Source organism: Saccopteryx leptura, chromosome 4, assembly GCF_036850995.1.
Source record: "Saccopteryx leptura isolate mSacLep1 chromosome 4, mSacLep1_pri_phased_curated, whole genome shotgun sequence".
Taxonomy (NCBI): Eukaryota; Metazoa; Chordata; class Mammalia; order Chiroptera; family Emballonuridae; genus Saccopteryx; species Saccopteryx leptura.
The window spans coordinates 112341327-112356887 of record NC_089506.1 but is presented as its reverse complement, the minus strand read 5'-3'; the positions used below and the strand labels follow the sequence as shown (position 1 = coordinate 112356887).

At 39.4% G+C, this 15561-nt stretch overlaps 1 long non-coding RNA gene across 1 annotated transcript in view; it reads right to left on the bottom strand.

Moving 5' to 3' along the window:
* LOC136402947 (uncharacterized) overlaps positions 1–14908 on the bottom strand; it is an 83674-nt gene extending 68766 nt beyond the window's left edge. Inside the window, exon 1 of the long non-coding RNA XR_010751057.1 lies at positions 14721–14908. This is a non-coding gene — a long non-coding RNA (uncharacterized lncRNA). The remainder of the gene's footprint in view (positions 1–14720) is intronic.
* Between the last annotated feature and the right edge of the window lie 653 nt (positions 14909–15561).

The window sequence follows — 15561 nt, the reverse complement described above, 5'->3', positions numbered from 1 at the left end:
ATTTTATTAATATAACATTTTATTGAGTGCTTACTCTATGCTAGGTCTAAGTTAAATACTTAACACCAACTATCTCAGTAATTCTCACAATACTCTGTTAGGGTATTATAATTATTATTATTCCATTTTACACATATGGGAATTGGGGCTTAGAGAAATTACTTTAACCCATATCTGCCTGTAGCAAAGGTGGTACTAAGTATTGGCCATGTATCAAAATATGCTAGGAACTTCATATTATATATATAAGGTCTACCGGAAGTTCTGTCTGTTTCTATCACAACAAGTTTCGACACGTAAGCACATGTTTATTTGGCACATGTGTGCCTCTCTATTTTTATCACTTAAGGTATACATACTGACGTAGCAAATGAACTAAAACAAAGTTGATTCACGTTAGTCTTACGTGTGAAGCCATAGTGTACCCATGACTACTGATAAAGTTCATTTACGCCACTGTAATTTTTAAGAATTTCAACAAGGAAGAAATGCTACAGAAGCATGTCTGTTGCATCCACCATATTCCCCAGACTTAGCACCCTCTGACTATCACTTGTTTTTGTCCTTACAAAATTTTTTGAAGGGCAAAAAATTCAAAATTAAGAAGATATCAAACAAGCACTGGTTCAATTTTTTGCATCAAAAGATAAAACATTTTTCAACAATGTGATATACAAATTGCCCTCATGCTGGCAAGAAATCATTAATAATAATGGCAATTATATTATTTAATAAAGTTTATTGATGGTAAGAAAAATTTGTATTTTGTTTTATTCCAAAAACGGACAGAACTTTCCGGTAGACCTTATATTTGCAACATATGGATAAATACGAAATACTTAAATTTTAAAAGAATAGTGCCCCACTTTGAGCACCGTAAATATTGCCCAAGGTTAACTGTATCAGAAAAATAACTTCTTAATGTTCCTATATAACCCATTCTGCTTCCATGAAAAAAAAAATGCTGTTGAAGAAATTCCTTTTATTATTTCTAGTTCACTTTGAACAGGTCATCTGGTAAACCACTATTTTTTGTTGTTTGTTTGTTTTTTTAATTTTTTTTTTATTTATTCATTTTTAGAGAAGAGAGAGAGAGATAGAGAAAGAGAAGGGGGGAGGAGCTGGAAGCATCAACTCCCATATGTGCCTTGACCAGGCAGGCCCAGGGTTTTGAACCGGTGACCTCAGCATTTCCAGGTCAACGCTTTATCCACTGCGCCACCACAGGTCAGGCCTATTGTCAGTATTTCTTAAGACCTTTGTTTTACCCTCCTTCCACTGTTCCTTTCTTTCCATTGTGCCTTCGTCCTAGGGCTCCTGGCAGAGAACACCACCAGACAAATGACAGGAAATCCATAGTCCCCTCCAGGAACACATTGGTTTCTATGTGCTTCACTATCACAAAGTTGTTACTTTACATACTTTTTTGTTGCAACTTATGTTGGTTGAAAACTGATACTATTAGTTAATATTCTCCAAGTATTAAAAAGTAATAAAGAGAACTAAGGACTTTTAATGTCCAGCTGTCAATGTAAGATTGTCCAAACTGCTAAAGAATGTTTATAAAATTCATTTGAGCCAAACTGAAGATATGCTTCAGGGGAAGCAAGATCTCAATAGGCTGAGAAAAGTGCTTCCCAGACAAGGACAGTCTGCAGCTCCTGTTATGCATTTGGAATTAGGGAAGAAATTTAAGAAAGATTAAATAAAGGTGGGAGGAAGCAAGGTGAGGATTGGATTGCAGGACAGTTAACATGATTATGTGCCCTCTTGAAGGTGGTTATGCCTCCGAGGGTTCTGAAAATGGATTACTCTGGCATTTCAAAGGTGTGTTAACCTATATGAACAAGAAAAATGGACAGGGTTTTCTAAAGGCAGATAAACCTTTTACTTAAATTACAAGCCTGGGGTGTGACCACCCACTATGAGCTGCCCCAGTTAGGAATTTTTGATCAGATCACCCTGTGAGGTTGCTTTCCATAGAACCCTTTTCATCAACACAGTCCAGCATGCAAGGAGCATGCAAGTCATCACTCCATCTTAGCAGGGAAAAAGCTGAATAAATGGAAAATTAACAATTTTTAATAGATCTGTCAGAAAACTGAAGTTACAAGACAAATGATTGTCCCCAAATTGGAAAGAGAGAGGTAGAGAAAGAAAACCATAACTTACTGGAAGCAGCAACCTACTAGGAGAAATCTCCATGGGAACCAGTACTAGGGTAGGAAAACCTGAACTGTCATTGACACATGGCTGGAGGCTCAGAGGAGACAAGTCTAGGGGATATAAACTCCAGGGAAAGGGAGTCAGTTTTAGGGGGTTGGGTTCACATTTATATTAACTTGAAGATTCTAACAGTAAATATTGGAGGAAAATCCCCTGAAGCCTCCTTGAGGGGAGGGAGAAAATAACCATTTTGAAATACACTAGACTTGGCTGGTTGGCTCAGTGGATTGAGCATTGGCACAGTCTATGGATGTCCTGAGTTCAATTCCTGGTCAGCGCACAAAAGAGAAGCAACCATCTGTTTCCCCTTCCCTTCCCCCTCTCTCTCTCTTCCTCTCCCACAGCCAGTACCAGCATTGGCTCCGGGCACTGAGGATAGCTCATTTGGTCTGAGTAAATTAACCTCAGGTGCTAAAAATAGCTTAGGTGATTCAATCATCAGCCCCAGACAAGGATTGCTTGGTGGATCCTGGTCCAGGTACATACAGTACTCTCTCTCACTATCTCCCCTCCTCTCACTTAAAAGAAATAAAGAAAGAAAGAATAAATAAATACCCTAAAGCATTTTGTTCTTTACAAGAACTGCAATCAAAAAAAGCTATTTTACTAGAGCAGCGGTTCTCAACCTATAGCTCACAACCCCAGTGGGGGTCGAATGACCAAAACACAGGGGTCGCCTAAAGCCATCGGAAATACATATTTTATTTAAAAATGTATTGTATAATAAATATGTATTTTCCAATGGCTTTAGGCGACCCCTGTGTTTTGGTCATTCGACCCCCACCAGGGTCACGACCCACAGGTTGAGAACCGCTGTACTAGAGCATAACCTATTGGGGTTTTATTGGAACCTAACTGACTTTGAGGAAAAGAAACACCCAACTCCAGGACCTCTAACTATTCTATCTCACATAAAGGCATGTGTGTGGGTAGGGGGTAAGGGTGGAGTAATTGAAAAGCATTTCTAAAGACTGAGATCTAATTACAAAACTGTAGAATGCTTCCCCTCTCCCACACTTCACCACCATATTACTAAAGGCCTATTTACAGAAGTTCTTTTTACCCAGTATATCATGTCCTGCTTTGAACAATATAAGGCATCTTAAAAGCCAGATGACAGTATGAAAGAACAGGGCAAGCATCAGAATCAGACTCAGATATGACATAAATGTTGGAATTATCAGACTAAGCATTTAAAACAAATATGATTAATATGCTAAAGACTCTAATAGAAAAGGTATACAACATGCAAGAATAGATGGGTAATGTAAGCACAGAGATGGAAATTCTAGGTAAGAATCAAAGAGAAATGCTAGAGATCAAAAACTGTAACAAATGAAGAAAGTCTTTGATGAGCTCATTAGTAGATTAGACATCAGTGAAGAAAGATTCTGTGAGCTTGAAGATACATTCACAAAAACTTTCAAACTGAGGAGCAAAGAAAACAAAGACTAAGAATAAAGGAACAGAATATTCAGGAACTGAGGGACAACTACAAAAGCTGTAATGGTCTCATAATGTTAATACTAGAAGGAAAAGAAAGAGAGAAAGGAACAGGATATTTGAAGCAATGATGATTGAGAGTTTCTCCAAATTAATGTCAGGCATGAAACCACAGATCCAGAAATCTCAGGGAACAATGTTAAGCAGGATATATTTCTCCAAACTACACCTAGACATACTATATTTGTATTGTAAAAAAAGTAAAATAAAATAAAGATAATTGGTATAGAAGCCAAGAAATAGAAACACCTTATGTACAAAGGGCAAAGAGAAGAATTGCATATGTCGTGTCCTCAGAAACCATGCCAGAAAAAAAGGGAATGAAAAACTATTTTAAATAGTGACAAGGAAAGAACCCATCAACATAAATACAAAATTCTTCTTCAAAATGAAGACTTGGCCCTGGCCGGTTGGCTCAGTGGTAGAGCGTCGGCCTGGCGTGCGGCAGTCCTGGGTTCGATTCCTGGCCAGGGCACACAGGAGAAGCACCCATCTGCTTCTCCACCCTTCCCTCTCTCCTTCCTCTCTGTCTCTCTCTTCCCCTTCTGCAGCCAAGGCTCCATTGGAGCAAAGTTGGCCCGGGCATGAGGATGGCTCCATGGCCTCTGCCTCAGGCGCTAGAATGGCTCTGGTTGCAACAGAGCGACACCCCAGATGGGCGTGCCGGGTGGATCCCAGTCGGGTGCATGTGGGAGTCTGTCTGACTGCCTCCCTGTTTCCAACTTAAGAAAAATACAAAAAAAAAAAAAAAAAAGAAAAAAATGAAGACTTTCTCAGAAAAACAAAAAATAAGGGAATTTGTTACCAGTAGAACTCCCTTACAAGATATTTGAAAAAAGTACTTCAGAGAGAATAAAAATTATATAGGCCAGAAGCTTGAATCTCCATAAAGAAAAAAAGAAAATTAGAGAAGAAATAAGTGAAAATAAAAACTTTTCTTTTTCTGACTTTTAATCAATATAAAAAATAAGTTTGTTTAAAATAATAATAGCAGCAAGGTATTTGATGATTATAACAACTTATATATAAATGAAATGAGTATCAGCAGTGCCACAAAAGACTGAAGATAGGAAATGCAGATATTTTGCTATGAGGAACTTGCACTACATGTGATGCAGCAGAATGTTATTTAAAAGAAGACTTGGATTAATAGTAAATGTGTATTGCAAACTTTAGGGAACCCCTTAAGAAGTACAAAAAAAGTATATTTGATAATGCTAAGAAAGGAGAGAAAATGGAATTATACATAATAGTTAAAACCACAAAAGGCATACAAGGAGTGAAAAACAAAAACAGGAACAAAAAATAAATGTAGCAAGTAAAAAACAGTAGCAAATATGTAACTATTAATTCAACAATTCATATTTAAGTATCACTGGTCTAAAAGCCCCAGTTAAAACAGAGATTGTCAGAATGGATTAAAAGACAAGACTCTACTGTACATTGTCTGCAAGAAATCCACTTTAAATATAAAAACTCATATAAATTAAAAGTAAATAATAAGGGGAAAACATAGCATGCTAGCACTAATCAAAACAAAGCTAGAGTAACTATATTAATTTCAGACAGTGCAGAATTCACAGCTGAAACGGTTATCAGAGTTGAAGAAGGGCATTACCTAATAATAAAGAGATGAATACTCCACTAATACATAACAATCCTTAATGTGTCTGCTCCTAACAACAGAATGCCAAACTAGGTGAGGCAAAAGACTAGGAGAGTGGCAAGGAAAACAGGTTAATCCACTATGATAGTTGGGCATGTCAACAACTCTTTCTCAGAAATACACAGCTCTAGCAGGCAGAAAATCAGTAAGGACATAGTTGAACTCAACAACACCATCAATCAATTGGATATAATTGACATTTATAAACTGTTTTATCCAACAACCACAGAACACACATTATTCTCAAGTTCACATGAAACACTCACTCAGATAGACCACATTCTGGACCATAAAACGTACCTTAAGCTTAAGACATTTAAAACAACAGAAATCACACAATGACAGTTTTCAGACCACAGTAGAATTAAAGTAGAAATTATAAACAGAAAGATAGCTAAAATAGGAAAATCCTAAAATACTTGAAGAAGACAAGCTATCAACTATGAGAAAATATTAGCAAAGGATACATCTGATAAAACACTTATCCAAAATGTAAAACTCTCAACAATAAAAAAACAAACCCTGATTTAAAAATGGACAGAAGATCTGAAATGACACTTGACCAAAAAAATATACAGATGGCATGTAAGAATGTTAAAGGACACTCAATATCATATACCACTGGGGAACTGCAAATTAAAGCAATAATAAAATACTATTACACACCTATTATAATGGCAAAAATTTAAAACACTGACAATACAAATGCTGATTAGGATGTATAACAACAGGAACTCTCACTCACTGCTGGTAGAAATGCCAAATGCCACTTTGGAAGACAGTTTGGCAGTTTCTTACAAAACTAAACAATCACAATTCTTTAGCCAAATGAGCTGAAAACATGTGTCCACATGGAATCACCATATGACCCAATGATTCCTCTTCTTTGTACGTACCCAAAAGAATTAAAGAGATATATGTACACACATGTCCACAGAAGCATTATTGACAACAGTTTATATATATGGGTGCAACCCAAGTGTGCATTGATGGATGAATGGATAAACAAAGTCTGGTGTATACAAACAATGGAATGTTATTCAGCCTTTTAAGAAGGAGGGGAATCCTGCAATATTCAGTGTTTTCAATCTCTGGTCCATGGACTGGTCCTCCAGAAATTCCGTGCCAGTTTTGAAAGAGGTAACCACCCTGATGTTGTATGAAGATTATAGACCCAATGATCTTAGTAGAATTTGCTTATGCTCAGGGTGATTTCTGCCTTAGTGACTCCTGAAACAATTCTTCTATTTTCACCAATCCTCAGGTGTAAAAGGCTGACAAGCACATCTTAGATTACCTTTGAAAGTGTTATACTAAGGGCTACGAGTCAGGCACACACACAAAAATACTGTATGATTCCACTTATAAAGAGGTACTCAGAATAGTCAAAATCATAAAAGAAATTACACTGGTGGTTGTCAGAGCTTGGGAGAAAGGGCACTGGAATTTGTTTAATGGGTAGACAGTTTCAGTTTTTCTAGATGAAAAGAGTTCTGAAAATGGATGGTGGTAATGTTTGCACATTGATATGAATGTACTTAATGCCACTGAATTATACATTTCAAAATGGTTAAAAAAGTAAATTTCATGTTATGTGTATTTTGCCACATGATATATAGATGATAGATGATGATGATGATGATATGATAGATAGATAGATGATAGATAGATAGATAGATAGATAGATAGATAAAATCTGTACACATACCTATAAAGCCCCTTTATTCATAATTACCTTAACTTAGAAGACACCCAGATGTCTGTCAGTAAATGAATAAGTAAACCGTGGTACAGCAGACAACAAAATATTACTCAGTGTTAAAAAAGGAATAAGCTTTCAAGTCATGAAAAGATATGAAGGGAACTTAAATGCATATTACTAAGTAAAAAAAAAAGCCGATCTGAAAAGGCTTTATACTCTGTGATTCCAACAACACCACTCTGGAGAAGGCCAAACTGGAGGCAGTGAAAAATCAGTGGCTGCTAGAGTGAAGAGAAAGGGAGGGATGAGTAAGGGGAGAACAGAGGAATTTTTAGGGCAATATAACCATTTTGTATGCTACTCTGATAGTGGATACATGTCATTAGACATTTATCAGACCTATAAAATGTGCAACAGGAGTGGACCCTAATTAAACTGTAAATTTTGGATGATAATCATGTGTCCATGCAACTTCACCAATTCTAACACTCTGATAGGGGCTATTGATAGTGGGCAGGCTGTGCCGGTGTGGGGCAGGGGTTGTATGGGAACTCCATGCTCAGTTTTGCTGAGCACCTAACACTATTCTAAAAAATAAAATCTAGTTTAGAAAGCTGTGAAGAAATATAGCAAATCTTCTATCTATAACCAGAAAGTCATGGGTGTTCTTAGACCTCTTTTCTTTTGTAGCAATTCACAATACCCATCTTCCTGGAAACTCTCTCTTGCCTTGGCTTTCTATAACATACTGCCCTGATTCTCTTCCCCAGTTTCTTAGTGCACCTTCTTTGTCTTCATTCACTGATGTTCTTTCTTTCTTTTGTAGACTTGCTGTAAGCATACCCCTTAAATATTCTCCTTAGTCATTGTTCCCTTCAAAGCTTCTCCTTAGGGGAACTCCTTCACTATAACGTTTTGGTTACAATATAACTTGTATGCAGATGACTCCCAAGTCACCACCCAGCTCTGAACTATCACCAGACTCTACCACCAAATACTGCCAGAAGTTCTTCTAGGAATATCACCTTAAACTCAGCTCAAGCTTATTATTTTCAAAACTAGCATCTATTCTTGCCAAGAACATTATTCTCTCTCACAGGCTTGGAGCCATCTTTGATGACTCCTTCTCTCTTGATCTTCACATTCAATTAGCCACCAGATTCTGTCAATTCTTCCCTTTGATTCTTTATTTCCAACTCCACTGTCACCTCTAGCGAAGACAGGCCCTCGTTACCTTCCATCTGGTATTTTGCAGTCATCTTCCAATTTATTTTCGTAACTCAAGTCTTTCCCCTCTTCATTCATCCCTTAATCCAGGGGCCGGGAAACTTTTTTGGCTGAGAGAGCCATGAACGCCACATATTTTAAAATGTAATTCCGTGAGAGCCATACAATGACCCGTGTACGTTCCACATTATCCAATAAAAATTTGGTGTTGTCCCAGAGGACAGCTGTGATTGGCTCCAGCCACCCGCAACCATGAACATGAGCAGTAGGAAATGAATGGATTGTAATACATGAGAATGTTTTATATTTTTAATGTTATTATTTTTTTTATTAAAGATTTGTCTGCGAGCCAGATACAGCCATCAAAAGAGCCACATCTGGCTCATGAACCATAGGTTTGCGACACCTGCTTTAATCTGTAACCAAATCTGTCTTCTTTAAAAATATCTTTTGGTATAGAGTCCCTCTGGGTCAGGAAGTCTATATTCTTGGATTCATGCAATGAGGTACATTGCCCACAAAGACTTCTTCCCACCACTGAACCCTTTAGACCTTCTATCTGGCATCTACCACATCCGGCCTTATATTTCTAGTTATCTTCTTACCTAGATCTGCACTCCCTTAGCTAGATTTTAATGACAGAATATACATTTGTGTATTATCTGGAAAATGCCCACAAATACAGTAACATACCAACCCACAACATTGTCAGGGTCCCTGACAGTAACTGTAAATAACTTTTTGTTTCCCAGTGAAACAATGGAAACAACCAATGAAAATAAGGGCTGGTTCTTTGAAAAGATTTTTAAAAATTGACAAACCTTTAGTTAGATTGAAAAAGAAAAAGAGAGAGAGGACTCAAATAAAAAAGCTCAGAAATGAAAAAGGAGATATTACAACTGATAACACAGAAATAAAAGGATCATAAAAGAACACTGTAGACAATTATACACTAACAAATTGGACCACCTAGGAAATGGATACATTCCTAGGAACATACAAACTACCAAGACTGAATAATGATGAAATAGAACATTTCAACAGACTAAGTACTAGTAAGATTAAAACAGTTATCTGAACCTCCCAATTAACCAAAGTGCAGGATCAGATGGTTTTGCTGGTGAAATTTACCAAGCATTCAATAAAAAATGAATAGCATTCCTTCTCAACCTCTTTCATAAAACAAAAGAGAGGGGAAATCATCCAGACACATTATATGAAGCCAGCGTTATCCTGAAACAAAAACCAGACAAGGATGCCACAAAAAATAAATAAATAAAAATTAAAATAAAGAAAGAAAGAGAAGAAAGAAACTCCAGTTCATAGTTACAGAAAGTAGATTGGTGGTAGCCAGATACAGGGAGGGGGAGGGGATGAGATAAATAAGTGAACTGTTTTGCTTGATTTGACTTAGTTTAGATAAATTGAATTTTATTTTTTCAATAGAGAATATATATACCCACATACAGAAAGGTGTCCAGCCATCATATTGAAGAAAAGGTATTATTCGGGGTAGGGTATGAGAGGTAACTTGAGAATATAGGGTATTCCTATATTTCCAGCCTCAATCCTAGTTAAAGGACCTTGTCCTCTAGACAGTTATCCTTCTAATGAAGGTGCTGGTCTCCCAGGCGACATTCACTTTATGAACCTGTATATTTGTACATATTTTCTCATCGTCTCAAGTGGTATACACTTCCTGTTGGAGGGCAGATCAAGGTTAGAAATCTCATCTTTGCTGCACTGCACAGTCCGATATCGAGCTCTCGTCCTCTGAGGCCACTCGCACTGCAGACATCCTCGGAGCCAGGCCACGGGCCCTCCACGCCTCCTCCTCCTGGGCTCCGTGAGCCATCCCTGTCAGAGCCACCTAGCTCTAGTAGATGACAAAATCCCTACTAGGATTTCAGAACACATTGCTGGGTTTCTCTCAATTTGTCAGCAATCCCCAATTTCACACATTCCTGTCTTAGGCCTTTGGAAAGCAGTAAGTCATTGGCCCTTCTTGTTACACAGGGGGAGGGAATCCACATGTGCGGTGCTTACTTGCTCAGGGAGGTGTGGCGTGGAGGCAGGGATGCGATCGGCAGACTCATCTAAACCATCTTGCCTCGGCTGTGACAGCTCAGCAGTCTCCCAGCTCTGGGCACGCACAGTGCAATTATTTGGTAAAAGTGTTTCTGTCACTGATCCACCCCCACCCCCACCCCATAGCTGTCTATCATGCACCCGAGTCCAGAAGGGCTCTATTACTTGAACCCCCTTCTGAGTCACTGTAAATTTGTCCCTAAATCTGTTTTTTTCATATGCAGACACACAGACAGCATCCCTAATCACTACCAGAGGCAATTGCTCCTAATGCATAACCATAGCTCACTGTCCCATGGACTGGTCGTGCCATTTCTTTTTCTCTTTTTTCTTTCTCTTTTTCTTTTTTTTTCCTTCCCTTTTTCTTTCTCTCTCTCTCTCTCTCTCTCTTTCTTTTGTTCTTTCTTTCATTCTTTCTAGCTTATAAACAACAGAAAGTTATTTCCCACAGTTCCAGAGGCTGGGAAGTCTGAGATCAGGACACCACCACGGTCATGTTCTGCTGAGGGCTTCCTTCCTGGTTCATAGCCAGTCTTTCTCATGGTGCACTTACAGAACGGAAGGGGCACAGAGCTCGGTGGGGTCTCTTTTATAAGGGCATCGACTCCACTTATCAGAGATCCACCCTTATGACCTAATCACCCTTCTTAATACCATCAACATATACATTTAGGGGGAAACATATTCAGACCACAGCACTTGTTCATTTCAACCTTTTATTGTTTTCAGAAGACACTGACTAGCAGCGTTTATAATTGATCATTTTATTCCTGAGGAAATAAGTCTAGCTTAGAATGGGTGTCAATCCAAGCCCAATAGCCAGTGGTTCACAGGGTAGGGTGCGATGTCAACTTAAGTATCACATACAACACTGACTTTTACATGGGCCTCTTTTTCAGAGCTGCTTCAAGTTACTCAGCTTTCCCCATCAGTATTTTGGCTTTCTGATTGGTTACATCCGCACCTGGATGGGGGATGGGGGTGGGAGCTGGGCAGTGAATGAGCCACTGCTGCCACTGCCCCACTCCCAGCCCAGTTTAGATTCCTTGTTAATGTTAGCCCCAGGTCTGACCTTCTCAGTGACACCCCCCCTTTGACTCTGGGATCTTCTAGAGTGCCACTTCCCAAGTCATCATCACAATCCCCCTATCTGCTTAATGTTCACACACACACACACACACAGACTCAAAAACACAGACAGACAAATACAGACTTCAGAATGTAACTCCATGGGACATGTATAACATCAGGGAGTTAGATGAATCTCAACAGTTATCTGGATCATTTCCCAGACTTTTAGCATTTATTTATTTATTCATTCACTCATTCATTTATTCTTTCACCCACTCATGTATTTAGTCACGGAACAAACTGTATTTCCTCTACATGGTACTATGCCTTAAGGGTTCGAAAAAAATAAAACCAAGATCCTCCATGTAGTAGCCACCCACTGCTTGGGTTTGTGGTTTGTTTGTTTGTTTGTTTGTTTGTTTGTTTTGGGGCACCGAGTGCATCTCCCTTTTGCTAACTATTGCTCCTATATTTCCTTTTGGTGAGCCACCTGTCCCCATTCACAATCCACAGAGTTTCAATGCCCACCCCCAGCCCATGGGTAGAGGCAGGCACATGACCCAGGAACACAGTGATTGGTTTAAAACAGTGCTTCTCAAACATTTTGGTCTCAAGACCCCTTTAGATTTTTAAATATTATGGAAGACCCCATGAGATTTTGATTGTGTTATATTCATAAAGATTCGTTATATTTGAAATTTAAAATGAGAAACTTTTAAAATATTTATATACTGATTGTGCTGACCCTCACATGAATGGAGGTCACTACAGAGCAGGGATGGAGGCTGTGCATGAGCCCAACAGCATGGTGTTCTTGAACCCAAGGCTGGTCTGGCTTCTGCCATTGTTGACAAAAACCTTGTCAACAAAACAAACCAACACTAAGCATCTTCCCTCAAGGAGACCAGCCAGCCACTAGTTGGGAAAATGATTATATGGGACCCCTTCCACCTGGACGGGGTGTAACTCCTCTTGAAAAAATTGACAATATCTTGAAGTGAGCTTGCCTTTCCTGCTCATAGGCCTCAGCCAGCACTTCTATCTGAAGGCTCCAGAGTATCTGATCCACGCTCTCAAAGCCCACATAACACCATTTCACATAACATCGAAAGTCCCACTTTACAGCACAGGAAATGCAGCAGCAGGCACGTCATCATGGGACCCCCTTGCCACAGACCAGCACGGCTAGTAATTATCCAGGTCCTGAGTTAGAATGCTGCAGAATGAAGAAATAAACTCAGGGAGAAAAAGGATGGGATTGGGAGGTCTCTTTGCAATGCCAAGATAGCTTGCAAGAGCGAAAGCAAAGCCCTCGGTCTGCTTTATTATATAGTGCAATGCTGTATGCAAATAAGGAAGTCTCAGATACAAAGTCACACATCTTTTGATTTCAACAGGCAAAATCAGAGGAGCCAAATCCTCAATTTCCTCAGGGCCCCTTTTTCAGGATGTGGCCTGACAAGCAGAATTAGCATTATTATACTATTCTTCTAATTGCCTAAAGCAGTTTGAGACAAACTCTTGAAATGACTTATCAGGGCCCTGCTTAATTTCACTTGATTCCTTTGTTTCACAGACCTGAGTACAGTTTTACACACAAACAAGATAACTTACAGTACAGAAACACAAGTATAACATATAAATCTGATTAATCCTAATACCTGAGCTGCTATTTGGCTTCCAACTCTGAAGACAAACATAAAACACAAACTAAATTAGCAAGTCTTTAGGACCTAAATTCTATTCTATTTAAATTTAAATGAGTGCTCCTTAAAAATTCCAATTTTAAAACTGGAATTTTTTTCCAATTAAAAAAAAAGTAGGGATGAAACAATTTTATTTTTTTATTCAGTAGTAGAGCTGGCATTTTCAATTTTTGCATGCAAGAACTTAATTCAGGCCTTAAGAAATCACATTTTAGACAACATCAGAACAAAACTAAACGGAAACTAGAATTAGACAAACCAGAGAAAAACCTGGGATTTCAGAGCACAACCAGACCGAAAGATGCCTGCCTGATCCCAGTCAGGGCATTTTCTGACAGAGGGACTGAAGGATGGAACTAAACAAAACCTCCCTGAGAAAATGTCTTCTCTCAGCAGCTGCATGGGAAATTTTGTAGTCAGATCCACCAGGGGTCCCCTGCCTAAATTTCCAGGCAAAGAATAGGAAAGAAATAAAATGATAGTTCAGAAGATTGTAGCTAAAACATTCAAGAAAATCAGACAGTAACAGGAAAAGGTATAACTTTACCTAAGTCTCCTATCCATTCTCAAATTCTATAGTTGCTGTAACTGGCTGTTCAGATTGACTATGCTGAGATTTCTCCCCTACTCGATTTTAGCTGAATGAGAGACTAAGTAGCCAGAGAAAACCAGGAGTAGCTGCTCTGCCATTGCTCAGGATAACTGGGTGATGTTTGGCCTGCTGGAATTAGAATTTGCTGAGAAAACACTGACATTTCCCCTATTGTTTGATGGGGCGGGGCCAGGGAGGGCCCCCGTTGTCTGTTTTCCTGAATCACCTGCCCTTTGGCAGTATACTTAAATTTACATTCGTTCGCCCAATGTTTTCCTCTCTTGCAGTGTGGGCAGAGGTCAGGAGCTTTAGGAGCTGGCTGCTCCTTGGGGGAGGCTGAGACTGATATCCAGAGAGAATAGTGCAATTTCTAGCAAAATATTCTGGACCCTGTATTGAAAACAATATCCACTGGTAGAAGTACTTCCCTGACCTCCCTTTCTTGATTTGTTCACTTGTTCTGCCATTTATCAAAGTATTTTCCTGGAGACCTGAAACACTGCAGCAATAGACAGATGTTGCATGTTTGAAGGCCCAATATCAGCATATATTCTGATGTAATCCCCTATATCTTGAGCCTGATCTAAAGCTTGTTGGAGAGGGGATCTCCAAAGGTCTGAGCTAGAGACTCTGGGAGCAACCCAATAAGAGTAAGAAGAAGCAGAAGGTTGAGCATAAGAAAGAGCAGAGGGCAGTGGAGACGCGAAGGTTAAGGTGACCATAGCCGCGACAGCCTCGTTATCTCCCGAGTCATCCTCAGACTCCAAGGTCTTCTCATATTTACATCCCTCCATGTCTAGCTCACCCTGATACTCCTCAGACAATGGCTCCTCCTCAAATAAAAACATTTGTACAAAAGAAAAAGATCCCTTACTTTTGAGCCTAATTGTCTCATAATTTATTACTTCTAACTATACTTTCTCCAAAATCTGTACTCACTGTGCACACTTGGGGAGTTCCGTCATTTGCCTTTAGTTTAGTTTCTCTTTCTCAGGTCCCCGTTTGGGCACCACCTGCCACGGACCAGCACAGCTAGTAATTATCCAGGTCCTGAGTGAGAATGCTACAGAATGAAGAAATAAACTCAGAGAGGAAAAGGGTGGGATCAGGAGGTCTCTTTGCAACATCAAGATAGCTTTCAAGAGCGAAAGCAAAGCCCTTGGTTTGCTTTATTATATAGTGCAGAGCTGTATGCAAATAAGGAAGTCTCCTATACAAAGTCACATTTCCAAAGCAACCTAAGAATTCTCCCAAGTGCAGAAAACTCTCCACCTTGCATAACTGAAATCAACCAACATCAGAACAAACAAAGGGTGAGAGGAAGGGCATGTAAATTGCCTCTAGCAACTTAATCAAGCAAGTGAGGTAGGGGGATGGGACCAGTACAAACACTCAGCTTCATAGCCAATATGGAGGTGTGGGGAAAGAGCTTAACCTTTGGCTAAGCCTTAAACTGCAAGGGCTTTGCTAGCTTGCAGTCTCCAACACCCTCTGGTCTCACAGACATATCACCCAGAAGCTGCTGGCCTAACAGAAGGACAGAATTATCTGCAGAAGTTACAGCTAAGGAGCTGGAATGCCCCACATGGGCAGAGAGCACCGCACAAGAAACAATTACATCTGGAACCAGTGACCAGTGTAAAGTGCTTTGACCACAGTAGGAAAAATACAGAAGTCCAGGAACCAAGGGGTGGGAGCAGGATCAGCCCCTTTTATCACCACATAGGAGAGTTTTGTTTCTCATTCCTGTATCTCTGAGCTCTGTAAGTTAATGAGTTCT